Below are 12,172 nucleotides of genomic sequence, written 5' to 3'. Positions count from 1 at the left end.
AATTATGAGGTTAATTGTATGGTGAGTAAAGATCTAGGAGGAGACAATAAGGTTCAGGAGCCAACAAAGACCATGGAGAGCACTGTGAGCAAAGATGGAAGACTTATTTGGGAAAAAACATGAGCTTCCAGGACTGACTCTCAGGAGTGGGAGCAGTCAGTCTCGGGTTACAGATAGTGGGCCTTATAGGTTAGGGCAGGAAATTTCTGTTCTTTTACATTAGTCATATGCAGAGACCAGGAGTGACCTGGTGAGAGATAGGGGGACAGTAAATCTCTGATCTCAGGGTAAGACTAGAAGTGACCTGGTGAGAGATAAGGAGGGGCAGTGAATCCTGTTCCTGGGGCATCTTTCTTGAGGAATGTGGATGATCCATTTCCTTATCCTGTTTTTCTTTTGGTGATTCCCTTTTGTGAAACTCATTTTGACCTAACATTCTAGCCTTTTGTTAGCGACAAGTGACCATGGTCTTTTTTTTGTAGCATTTTCATGATGACTGTAGGGGGTGAAGAGTTCTTATGGGAGAGGCTGGGTGATGTGGTCTGGTAGATGGGTCTCCTCTCAGGGCAGGTGATGAGAAGTTGGCTCTTTGGTGGCCAGAGGCTGGAAGTAGGTAGAGGAGGGACAGGTCAATAAAAGTTGGTTGAATATTAATTGGGTGAATTGGTCCACCTGATTTTGGATGCGCCTCAGAAGGCAGGGGGCCAGAGCAAGTAGTAAGAGTAGTCCAGATATAGGCCCTACAAGTGGCAAAAGCCAGGGCCAAGGTGTGCTAAAGATGTTCCATGAATCCAAGGGGATTGATGTTCCTACCTGAAGCTGGTCAGCCAGGTTTTTTTAAATTTCTTAATTTTGACCTCTACCTTGCCTCAACAGTTGACATATGTAGTGGTTTGATTCAGGTGTCCCCCATAAACTTAGGTGTTCTGAATGCTAGCTCCCCAGCTGATGGATATTTGGGAATTAATGCCTCCTGGAGGGAGTGTATTGTTGGGGGCGGACTTAAGGGCTTCATCGCCAGTTTCACCATGCCAGTGTTTGGGCACACCCTCCTGTTGCTGTGGTCCACCTTATGTTGGCCAGGGGGTGATGTCCACCCTCTGCTCATGCCATCATTTTCCCCTGCCATTGTGGAGCTTCCCCTCAAGCCTGTAAGCCAAAATAAATCTCTTTCTCCCAGAAGCTGCTCTTGGTTGGGTGATTGCTACCAGCAATGCGAACCGGACTGCAACAGTAAAGTGGTACTGAGGAGTGGGATTGCTGCTAGACACCTGACTGTGTGGCTTTGGCCTTTTGAAGCTGATTTTCAAGAGGAATGTGGAAGGAGTTGAAACCTTGGCCTAAGAGATGCCTTTCAGTGCTGTAAGTACAGCTTGATGGACTATTCTGGTCAGAGCTGAAAGACCCGAAGGCAGCAAGAACTATAGACTGTGAGGTTTGGCTTATGAGGGTGAGAAAGAGCTTTGCTTGGACTGGGCTAGCAGTTTGTATGAGAAGCTTGCTCTTATGCCCATGTCCTGAGAAGTTGTGCAGGGTTGCTTTGCATAGAAATGAACTGGTGTGAGCAGAGGGATATGTCACAGAAAGAAAAATCTTTGGGTGGACTGTTGCCCATTCAGCTGCAACTGAGAGATTACAACCTTTGAGACTGGGCTAGCTGACTTGCACTGGGGTAACAGAAAGAATGTAGACTCTTTTGAAGGGGCCTGAGTGCTCAAGGAGTGTCCTGTTCTTCAAAGTCTGCTTTATTCCCCCCTGGATTAACAAATTGGCACCTACCTGGTATTGTGGAGTATAAGAAATGCTGGAAAGAGGGCCATTGAGTTTGCAACACAGTCTTGTGTTTTAGAAATGGCCATGGGCAGTGTGAAGCAGGTTTGCTAGTTGCCTGCATAGAGACCCCATGAGGCCATGAGGATGAACCGTGGCTTGCAGTGGAGACCCAGTGGAGATGCCGGGACCATGAGATGGCTGCCGAGGTGCTGCCGGCCCCGATGAAGTTTCCCAGGACTGTGAGTAGCCTAGCTGGAGGGGTGGAATTGGAATGCCAGAGACTTGTTGCTGGTTAGAATTATCGGACTTGGAGATTTGTCACTGGCTAGAGTTGCTGGACTTGAAGCTACAGAGTTTGTTTGTCCTGGTTGTTTAAATCTTGTATTGGTTGAATGTTTCTTTGCTATGCCCAATGCCATCTTTTGCAGTGTGAATATTTATTCTGTGCTTTTATGGTTTTTTTTTAGGTTATTTTTTGGTATTATGACTCAGTTAAAAGATCTTGAACTATGGGATGTATGAACATCATTGGGATTGATAAAAAACGATGGGAACTTTTAAAGTCAGACTGAATGCATTGTATTTTACATCATGTATGGATATCAGTTTATGGGGGCCAGGGGTGGAATGTGGTGGTTTGATTCAGGTGTCCCCCATAAACTTAGGTGTTGTGAATGCTAGCTCCCCAGCTGATGGATATTTGGGAATTAATGCCTCCTGGAGGGAGTGTATTGTTGAGGGCGGACTTAAGGGCTTTATAGCCAGTTTTCCCATGCCAGTGTTTGGCACACCCTCCTATTGCTGTGATCTACTTTATGTTGGCCAGGGGGTGATGTCCACCCTCTGCTCATGCCATCATTTTCCCCTGCCATTGTGGAGCTTCCCCTCAAACCTGTAAGCCAACATAAATCTCTTTCTCCCAGAAGCTGCTCTTGGTTGGGTGATTTCTACCCGCAATGTGAACCGGACTGCAACAACATAGTAACAACATTCCTCATTCAGAAAAAGGCATGTCCCTCCTTTGTCTGCTGTCACAAAGTCTAGGGCTCAGAGGTTCTGTAGCAGGACTGAGGCCAGAGAAGTAAGTTGTTCTTGTAGTAGTCATAGGGCTTCAGTGGATCCTCAGACTGCAATACTCAGTTCTGTAGAAAGCCTTTTGTAAGAGATAAGATTATGGGTCAGGCCTCCTGTAGCTAGTCCTGTGGAGGTAGCAGAGGCAGCAGCAGCTATAGAGGCTGCCAGGCTTACCCCTACCATTAGAGGCAAGTGAACGGCTCTTCTGTAATGATGAGCCTGCTTAGGAAGAAGGACTGCCAGTACTTCCTCTGTATACATGGTGAGGCTAGGTACTAAAGTGACTGGGGTGCAAGGGCCCAAGTGTCTTCTCAGAGAGATGCAAGTATACAGCATGGAGTCACACCAAAATAAATTCCCTTAGGTAAAGTGCGGTTTTTAACAATAGTTATTCCAGAAAGCTCCCCACCAGCATTGAGAGATGTCCTTATGCCAGCAATCAAGGTGGTTTGGAAGAAAGGATAGAGAGGATAGGGAGCTTGGAGAGAGGATGCCAGAGCAGGGGGGGGGTCTGAAGAAGAGGTAACATTGTACAGGGGGGACTGCAGTAATGAGGGAGCTCTTGAGGGAAGCACACAGGGAGCAGGCAGTGTAATTGGTAAGACTGAGTTGATTGAGGAGGGAGAGAGAATTAAGTATTGATATCCAGGGGGTGGTGGAGAAGGTTAGGTCACACAGACTGTCCTGGAGCTTGCCATAAGCTTGTTTGATGCCCATCACTGTCTGGCTATGGGCATTTTGGGAAGTCGTAGGGGCATTTTGAATGGATCTAAAGATTTTTTTTTTTTTTTGCCCCCATATTGGGATCCCATGGTGCATTGGGTTGCCACCCCCACCATACCTTCTGCCCACTTTTGGTTCCATGGGTCTGTGATGGAAAAAATAGTGAGTACTCCTTGAGATTTGAGCTGTGGTTGTTGGATGACATAAGACTTAGTTGGGTGAAAGTAGTGGAACCGACAGAGTGGAGAGATCAACAGTGAGCACCCCCAACAGAGCTATTGTAGCATGCTGGTACAACTTGTTCTTTAGCGAAGCAGACTTCTCTCATACCATTTATGTGTCGCACTGGCTTTAGGGCAGTTTTTAGCAACATCTCTTATAGAGAAGGTGAGGGAGAAGGGCTCCACACACCCTGTGAGAGGACAGAAGAAAGAATTAAGGAGCTAGTTATTCTTGTCAATGGCTATGATATCAAAACACCAGGCACAATGGGGGGATGAGCCCTCAGAGGGAAGGGCTAGAGGGCTTGGGGCAATAGAGAGAAGGCACAGGGGCATTAGTGCAAGAGGAACATTCTGGGATTGGGGAAAGAGTGGGAACATGAGAGAACTTTAGGTTAAGAAGGCCCATTGGGGGTGGTGGTATACTTACTCCTGGATGGAGAAGAGTAGGACAGAGGTGGCTTAACTCTCTTTAGCCGCCATAGGTGGAACCTAGTGGGGATGCCCTGAAGCTTTGAAGCCATGGGGGTGGTTAGGATCACCAGATGAGGTCCAGTCCAAAGTGGCTCTGTTCACAAGCATGTTTGAGGTAGACTTGATATCCAGGGCTAAGTGAGAGTTGTGGTTCCCTCTAGTGGTTGTGGAAGGAGGCGGTCAGCATGTTCCAGTAGATTTCGATAAAGGTAAAAGTCAGTTAAGTACCCACGGAGAGATGTTTCTGGTAGTGGGAGAAGGTTGTTCAACAGGAAGAGGCCTCCATACATGAGTTCAAAAGGGCTAAGGAAGGAGGGGTCCTTAGGTGTAGCTCTTATTCCGGCTAGGGCACTTGGGAGGAGCTGGGCCCAGAACAGGCGGAGTTCAGAAGTCAGTTTAGACAGGTTTTTTTTTTTTTTAAGACTTTATTTTTATTTATTAATTAGAGACAGAGAGGGGAAGAGAGAGAGTGTGTGTGTGAGAATGGGCATGTCAGGCCTCTAGGCACTGTAAACGAACTCCAGACGCATGCGCCACCATGTGCATCTGGCTTACATGGGACCTGTAGAATCAAACCAGGGTTCTTAGGCTTCACAGGCATGGGCTTTAACCACTAAGCCATCTCTCCAGCCCCACAGGTGGGTTTTGAGAATGGCATTTGCTCTTTCCACTTTGCCTGAGGACTGATGCCTATAGGGAATATGGAGTTTCCAATCTATTCTCAGGGCTCTGGATACTTCCTGAGTTACCTTGGAAATGAAGGCTGGTCCATTGTCTGAACAGTAAGAGGAAAGCCAAAACTGGGTAGAATAGATTCAACAATGTGAGAGGTAACTATGTTTACAGTTTCTCCTGTCATAGGAAAAGTTTCAACCCACCCCCCAAAAGTATCCAACATACTGAGAAGGTATTTAGTTTTCTTGTAAGGAGGCATGTGCATAAAACCTATCTGCCAGTCTATCCCGGGAAGTGAGCACCAGTGTTGGTGGGGGTTGAAAGAGGGAGGGGGACAGACTCCCCCTTGTGTGGAAGCCATGGCCCAGAGTGAGCAAGCCTGTGTCACAGATTAGTGAGGAAAGGCAAGGGTTGAAAAGGAGTGGGGACAGGAATCTTTGTAGAGGGCAAGCTCTCACATGAAACAGATTATGTAGGTGGGTCAGAATGGTAGTAGCTTGAAGATCAGGCAGACAGTAGAAATACCCCAGGAACAGCCAGCCTGTGGTCCTGGTATGGCACCAAGTTTCGTTAGAGCTTGGTACAGTTCTGTGGTGTACGAAGGAGTGAAGGAGGTAGGGCAAGGAAGAAGGCTGAAGTTGAGTGTGTGCTACGGAGACTAGATGCCCTTGCAATTCTGTCCACAAGGAGTTTCCCTTGGCCGCAGGTGAGGCTGGAGCCTGGTGTCCCCTACAATGAATGACAGCCACCTTTGTAGGAAGATAGGAGGCATGTAGCAGTTTGAGGATAAGGGGTACGTGAGTAATGGGGGTTTCTCTAGAGGGAGGAAGCCTCTCTTATTCCAGATAGCAGCATGGTGATGTAGAATATGGGAAGCTTATTGAGAGTCAGTATAGATATTAACTATTTTGCCTTGTACCAAGGTTAGGGCTGTAGTGAGAGCTACCAGTTTGACCTTTTGGGATGTACTCCCCTTAGGCAATGGGCCAGTTTCTACTATCTGGTCATCTGAGACAATAGCATATCCCTAGTCAAGAGCACTGAGTTAGTGGAGGAGCTGCTGTCTATATGCCAGTTGTGATCAAGGTTAGGGATAGGAGATAGAGAGATTCTAGGGTTATGATAGGTAAGTTCCTTTAGGGTTTCTAGACAGGAATGTGTAAGTTATTTGGGTAAAGGCAGTAGGGTAGCAGTGTTAAGTGAGGGGCAAGAGTCATGTGTGATGTCAGGGTTATCAAGGAAAGTGACGTGAAATAGTTGAATTTTAGGTGGGGTCAGAGTATACAGGCAAGAATTTGAAAGGAGGAGAAAGCTGCTGGCAGTGAATGAAGAGGTTTCAGGAGTGGGAGGAAGGAGGGAGAAGGAAGGAAGAGAGGGGGAGAGAATGAGAGTGTCCCGGGATGGTGCAACCGAACCAAAAGTTGCCCCTTAGGGTGTGGTAGACCAGAGAACAGTGAGGTTTTGAGAGCAACTTTCCCTAAACCTGGGGTGGGGACCTGCAGCCGAGGGGTGCAGCCGGGCATGCCAGCACAGCCTTCAGAGGAAGGGTGAAACCCCAGACAGACTGACTTGAGAGAATGGGACATTTATTGAGAAGTGAGGAGGGGGAGGGAAGAATAGTGAGGCAGAGTGAGACAGTTACTGAGGCCAAATCGTGGTGGGTGCAAGAACCTGTATCAGGTAGAGATGGTCCAAAGCCTTCAGAGGGTCAGATGGCAGCTTGGTGGTCCAGTCAGGGGAAACGGAGTCCTTCCTATCTGAGTCAGGCACCAGATGTAAGGTTCAGGAGTGACCAGGGACCATGGAGAGCACTCTGAGGCAAAGATGGAAGTTTTATTTGGGAAAAACACAAGCTGCCAGGACTGACTCTCAGGAGTGGGAGGCAGTCATTCTGGGGTTACAGATAATGGGATTTACAGGTTTTTTCAATGGGGGAAAGGTGAGAAAGGGGAAGGAATTTTCTTGTTAGGGCAGTAAAATTCTGTTCTTTTACATTAGGTATATGGAGAGACCAGGGGTGACCTGGTGAGAGATAGGGGGACAATAAATCTCTGATCTCAGGGTGAGACCAGAAGTGACCTGGTGGGAGATAAGGAGGGGCAGCGAATCCTGTTCTTGGGGCATCTTTCTTGAGGAATGTGGATGATCCATTTCCTTATACTTCCCTGGAGCCATCCTGTTTTTCTTTGGGTGACTCCCTTTTTGTGAAGCCCATTTCCACCTAACAGAGACCAGCTAACAGACTCAAGTCAAAGGAGTATTCTCCTCCATGCCAGGCCTGACAAGGAGAGGAGACAGAGAGAATCTCTACCACAGAAAAATCTCCAAGGTAAAAGAGCTGTAGAGAAGATGAAACAGGAAGTTGGAGGTTCCTTGCCCACATACCAATATACCAGCACACTAACAAATTTAGGGTGTCCTGGATTCTTGTCTTATGGATTTATAATCATAGACTAGAGGGTGAGGTTTAGAGAGACGTTATTAGATTGACATAAGGAAAGAGAAGAAAAACGCTAAGTGGTCCTGCTATGTGTAGGACAGGCGGGCCTGGAGTCCATGTGGGAGTAGGGGCAGGGGTATCCTCTCGTCTCAGCCTGTCTGGGAAGCTTACCAAGATTGGAAGTTCAGGAGCCAGCCAAGGGATAGCTTTTCCCCTGGTACACATCTATTTATAATCTTATTGTGCTGGGCTTAACCTTCAAGCTCAGATAAGCCTGAGAGACAGGTGCTTGGTCTGGGCTAGAGGTTAGCCAATTTCTGAGGTTGAACTTGACTAACAACAATGTCACGTTTAGATTTAGATTATAGTAAAGGTGAACTCATTTTGTTTATGGAAAAACAAATGTAGGGAATTCCTTTAGGCAAGAAATAAGAAGTCAGATCATCCTGTGATCTCTAGCAAAGTGGATATTGTAAGGCAAGTCTTTCTGCCTTTACTTTCCTTCCTCAGACGTGCATAAAGCCACATATGGAAGGCAAATCATGAGAACCAAAAGATCCTTTCATATAAAAGACCAAAGAATTAAAAAATAGTGAGGGATTCAGAGATCAAAGAAATATCATACATGTAATAAGTCAAGAAAGCACCCCAAAACAAGATAATCAGGAAAATACCCAGACAGAAGTGCCCCATCCCCCATACACAACCTGCCTGGGAGAGCTTTATTTCCTGATGTTCAGGTGAAACCACAGGAAGAAGAGAGAGTATACACACATCATTAGGCTTTATATGGACCAGACATCCAAGTAGAATGGGCCTTGTTATCAGAATTAGCTGTCTAAGGAAGAGACCTGTTTGGATAAATTAAGAGGCTCACTCAGGAGTGTCTGCCCTTGCAGGTGTACTGAGCTGAGGAGGAAGCAGGAAGTTCCTGTAGTGGAATGTCGCATGCAGCCATCTTGGATGAGACTGGAACTGACAGGGGTTCTAGTCCTTCCTGGGTAAGCAGGGTGGCATATCCTTGTTCTCTTTGGGCCTTTGTCACCATCTTACCACCTATAAAAAAAAAAAAAAAAAAAAAAAAAAAAAAAAAAAAAAAGGCAACCTTTCCCCTATTTCTCCTGCACAATATGACTAGGTGAAAGAGTAAACAAAAGTCCATCAAGGTATATTTATTATCTCTCCAATTAAGGTTATTTTTCTTCTAGTTATTATTAATTTTTTATCATTTTTGACTTATTATTGACAAACTCCACACATTTAGAGAATATACTATGATCATACCACCCTCCCATCATCCTCCTTTATCCTCTCCACTGAATCCTCTAATTTTTCTTAGTAGTTTCTCTTCTATTTTTTATCTTCTTCTTCTAAATTTATTTTATTAGTTATGGACATACTTAGTATATAAACAACACATGTTGGTACCATCCCTTCCCTCATCCCTGCCCCTTTTCCAAAGTGGCCCACCTCATTATGGATGCAGGTCAGCCCCATGGGGATTGTGGAGAAAGCATTGTGGGGCAGCAGTCAGTTACAGGGGACAGGCAATATCTCTGTGCATAGTGTCCTATCCCTTGGTTCTAACAATCCTTCTACCCCTTCTCCCACATCTTCCACAAAATTTTGTGAGCTATATTGGGTGAACTTAAAGTCTACTTCAGTGATGGGCTCTTATGACCCTGTGGATCTCTGCTTTTGTCAGTGTTGAGGGCCCTCAGTGTCTATTTCCTTTACCATTGTGCTGATATCCACCTTTTTCGGGAGTCTCTGTATTGATTTTCTTAGTGGTTGTACCAGCTTACATTCCAACCAACAGTGAATGAGGGTTTCTATTTTTTTTCACATTTTATCCAACATTTGTTTTCATTTTATTTATTTTTTAAATTTTTTTGCTGAGGTTATGTTTGGATACACGAGGCCTGCTGCCATTCCATAGGAATCTGAAAATCATATTCTCAAGCTCTGTGAAGGCTGCTAGTATCTTTATTAGAATTTCATTCAATCTATACATTGCTTTTGGTAGAATTGTCATTTTCACATTATTATTTCTACCTATCCAGGAGCATGGGAGGTCTTTCTATCAAGTCCTCCTCAATTTCTTTTTTGAGCTTTTTATGTTTCTGTTATATAGGTCTTTCACATCATTGGTTAGTGTTATTATAAGGCTTTTATTATTTTTGTTTCCATTTATGCTCAATAATTTCTTCCTCTGTATGTTTGTCATTTGCAAATAGAAACACTGATGATTTTTGCATTGATTTTGTATCCTGCAACTTTACTGATGGAATTAATCACCATTTAGAAGTGACTTTCAGTCATTATGTACAGGATCATGTCATCTGCAAATAGGGTTAACTTCTTCCTTTCCAATTTGAACCTCTTTTATTTCTTTCTCTTGTCTTATTGCTTAGGATCAGACTTCTAGTAGTATGTTGAAAAGCAGAGGTGAGAGTGGTCACCCATTTCTTGTTCCTGATCTCAGTGAGAATTCTTTGAGTCTTTCCCCACTAAGTGTTATTTGGGCTTTGGGTGCTTTTTATATAGCTTTATTGTGTTGATATATAAACCCTTAATGCCTATTGTTTCTCGAGTTTTGATTATGAAGTTGTCTTGTGTTTTGTCAAAGGTCTTCTCTGCATCAATTTGTTGTTTTTTGATGGTTTGCTTCCAGTTCTGCAATTCTTTTTTATCATGGTCTCATTGGTTTTTGTGTTTTAATTTTGGGATTAAATTTCTGTTGATTTCTGTGGAGGCCTCCATTGTGGGACTAGGCATCCTTGCTAGAGATCTTAGTTTTCTGATTTTCATTGGCTTTTTTGCATTGTGGCCTGCCCATCTTGGGGAGACACTTTATTCTGTTGAGGAAGAAGCAAGGTCCCTTTCTGCCTCCATTGCCACAAGCCCCCTTTCTGCCTCTGCTGCCGCCATGGTGCCTGTCAGAAAGCTTGTGGTGAAGGGGGTCAAAGAAAAGAAGCAGGCTCTGAAGTTTACACTTCACTGCACCCACCTTGTAGAAGATAGAATCGTGGATGCTGCCAATTTTGAGCAGTTCCTCCAAGAGAGAATCAAAGAGAACAGAAAGGCTGGGAACCTGGATGAAGGGGTTATAACCATGAGAGGAGCAAGAGCAAGATCACCAAAACTTCTGAGGTGCCTTTTTCCAAAATGTATTTGAAATATCTCACCAAAAAATATTTGAAGAAGAATAACCTATGTGATTAGTTATGCATAGTTGCTAACAGCAAAGACAGTTAAGAATTGTGTTACTTCCAGATAAACCAGGATGAAGAAGGGGAGGAAGATGAGGATTAAAACACTGGTCTGGAATATTTTGTATGAATTCATGAATAAAACTTAGGAACAAAAATGGTGGTTTCTCCTTGTATCTCTGCAGTGTAGATTGGATGGAAAATCAGAAATCACAGTAAATGGCTGACTTGGGCTGCCATGCCACTTGCTTGTATCTACACATTTTTTGTTTGTTTGTTTGGTTGTTTTTTAATTTTTTTTTTATTTTTATTTTTTTTGAAGAAGCAAGGTTTTGTCCTTGTAGGATCTTCAGAGAATGTTCTTTTGAAAATGTGAATCAGATTGGTATAGTGGTGTGCAATAGTGTGAGAGTCACAGATGCTAGATTGTGGAGATAGCAAATACATTAAAGGTACCTGTTGAACTGGGAACTCTGGCCTACTTATCCCACTTGCATGTATTCTTCAGCACATGGGGATTACAGGTTGGGGAGCCAGACAACAGGAAGTTGGAGAACCAGATGTAAGAGACCAGCTCCTACAGTGGCCCATGTACCCTCTGACTCAGGTGGGTAGGGATGTTAATACCTCAGGATACCAGATCATAATGCCTGTTTCCACAGCCCCCACACAGGGAACAGGTCTCCCCAATCCAGACACAGTGGGGTCTATGAGGACCAGGATACTAGGAGAAGCTGGGGAACAGGGATCTGGCCCACTCACTTTATACCATACCTTCACACCCTCCAGTGCAGGGTGCCAGGACCAGGAAATTGGGGAACAGGGATCTGGTCTGTGCACTCTGCCTCATACCCACACACCCTCTGGGGTAGGGTACAGGGTCCAGGGATCTAGGAGGAACTAGGGAACAGGGGTCTCACACCATGCCATGCTCACACACCCTCTGATGCAGGGTACTGGGACCAGGGCCTTCTCCTAGATGTAATAGGATACATTGCCAGATAATATTGGCACAACAAGGAATGTACAGTCTAATCATTGAAATAGAATGTGATTCTGGGAACTTATGAAATCATCTCATTTTAATGAGCACATGCAATGTGACATGGGTTGTTTTAAGTGTTTTGAAGGTGGCACTCCATGGAATTCTCATTGTGATCAGATGATAGATTTATTCCTATAACTGTTGTCATTTATGATAAGTTATTAGGGCTGGAGAGATTGCTCAGTGGTTAAGCGTTTTCCTTTGAAGCCTAAAGGACCCCAGTTCAAGGCTCTCTTCTCCAGGACCCACATTAGCCATATGCACAAGGGGGTGCATGCATCTGGAGTTTATTTGCAGTGGCTGGAGGCCTTGGCATGCCCATTCTCTCTCTCTTTCTCATATAAATATTTTTTTTTTTAATACACCTCTGTTAGGTTAGGTAACTCATCTCAGGGCCACAGCAAAGAATTTTTTTATTTGAAATTATAATACAAACTGGTACTAGAAGAAATGTTATCTGCCCACTAGCATATATTTAGAGAAAGTATACCTCAGTGTATCACTCTTTACCCCATGTAATCTACAAATAGCCTGT

General features: G+C 44.5%; 1 protein-coding gene and 1 pseudogene across 1 annotated transcript in view; both read left to right on the top strand.

Moving 5' to 3' along the window:
• Positions 1 to 12,172, top strand: part of Sgcz (sarcoglycan zeta) — a 1,272,783-nt gene that overhangs the window by 636,589 nt on the left and 624,022 nt on the right. The window lies entirely within an intron of this gene.
• On the top strand, positions 10,310 to 10,750 carry LOC101600726 (annotated as a pseudogene).

The sequence above is a fragment of the Jaculus jaculus genome, chromosome 1 (assembly GCF_020740685.1).
Source record: "Jaculus jaculus isolate mJacJac1 chromosome 1, mJacJac1.mat.Y.cur, whole genome shotgun sequence".
Taxonomy (NCBI): domain Eukaryota; kingdom Metazoa; phylum Chordata; class Mammalia; order Rodentia; family Dipodidae; genus Jaculus; species Jaculus jaculus.
The sequence above is the reverse complement of the archived record's forward strand: the minus strand, read 5'-3'. Positions and strand labels throughout refer to the sequence as shown.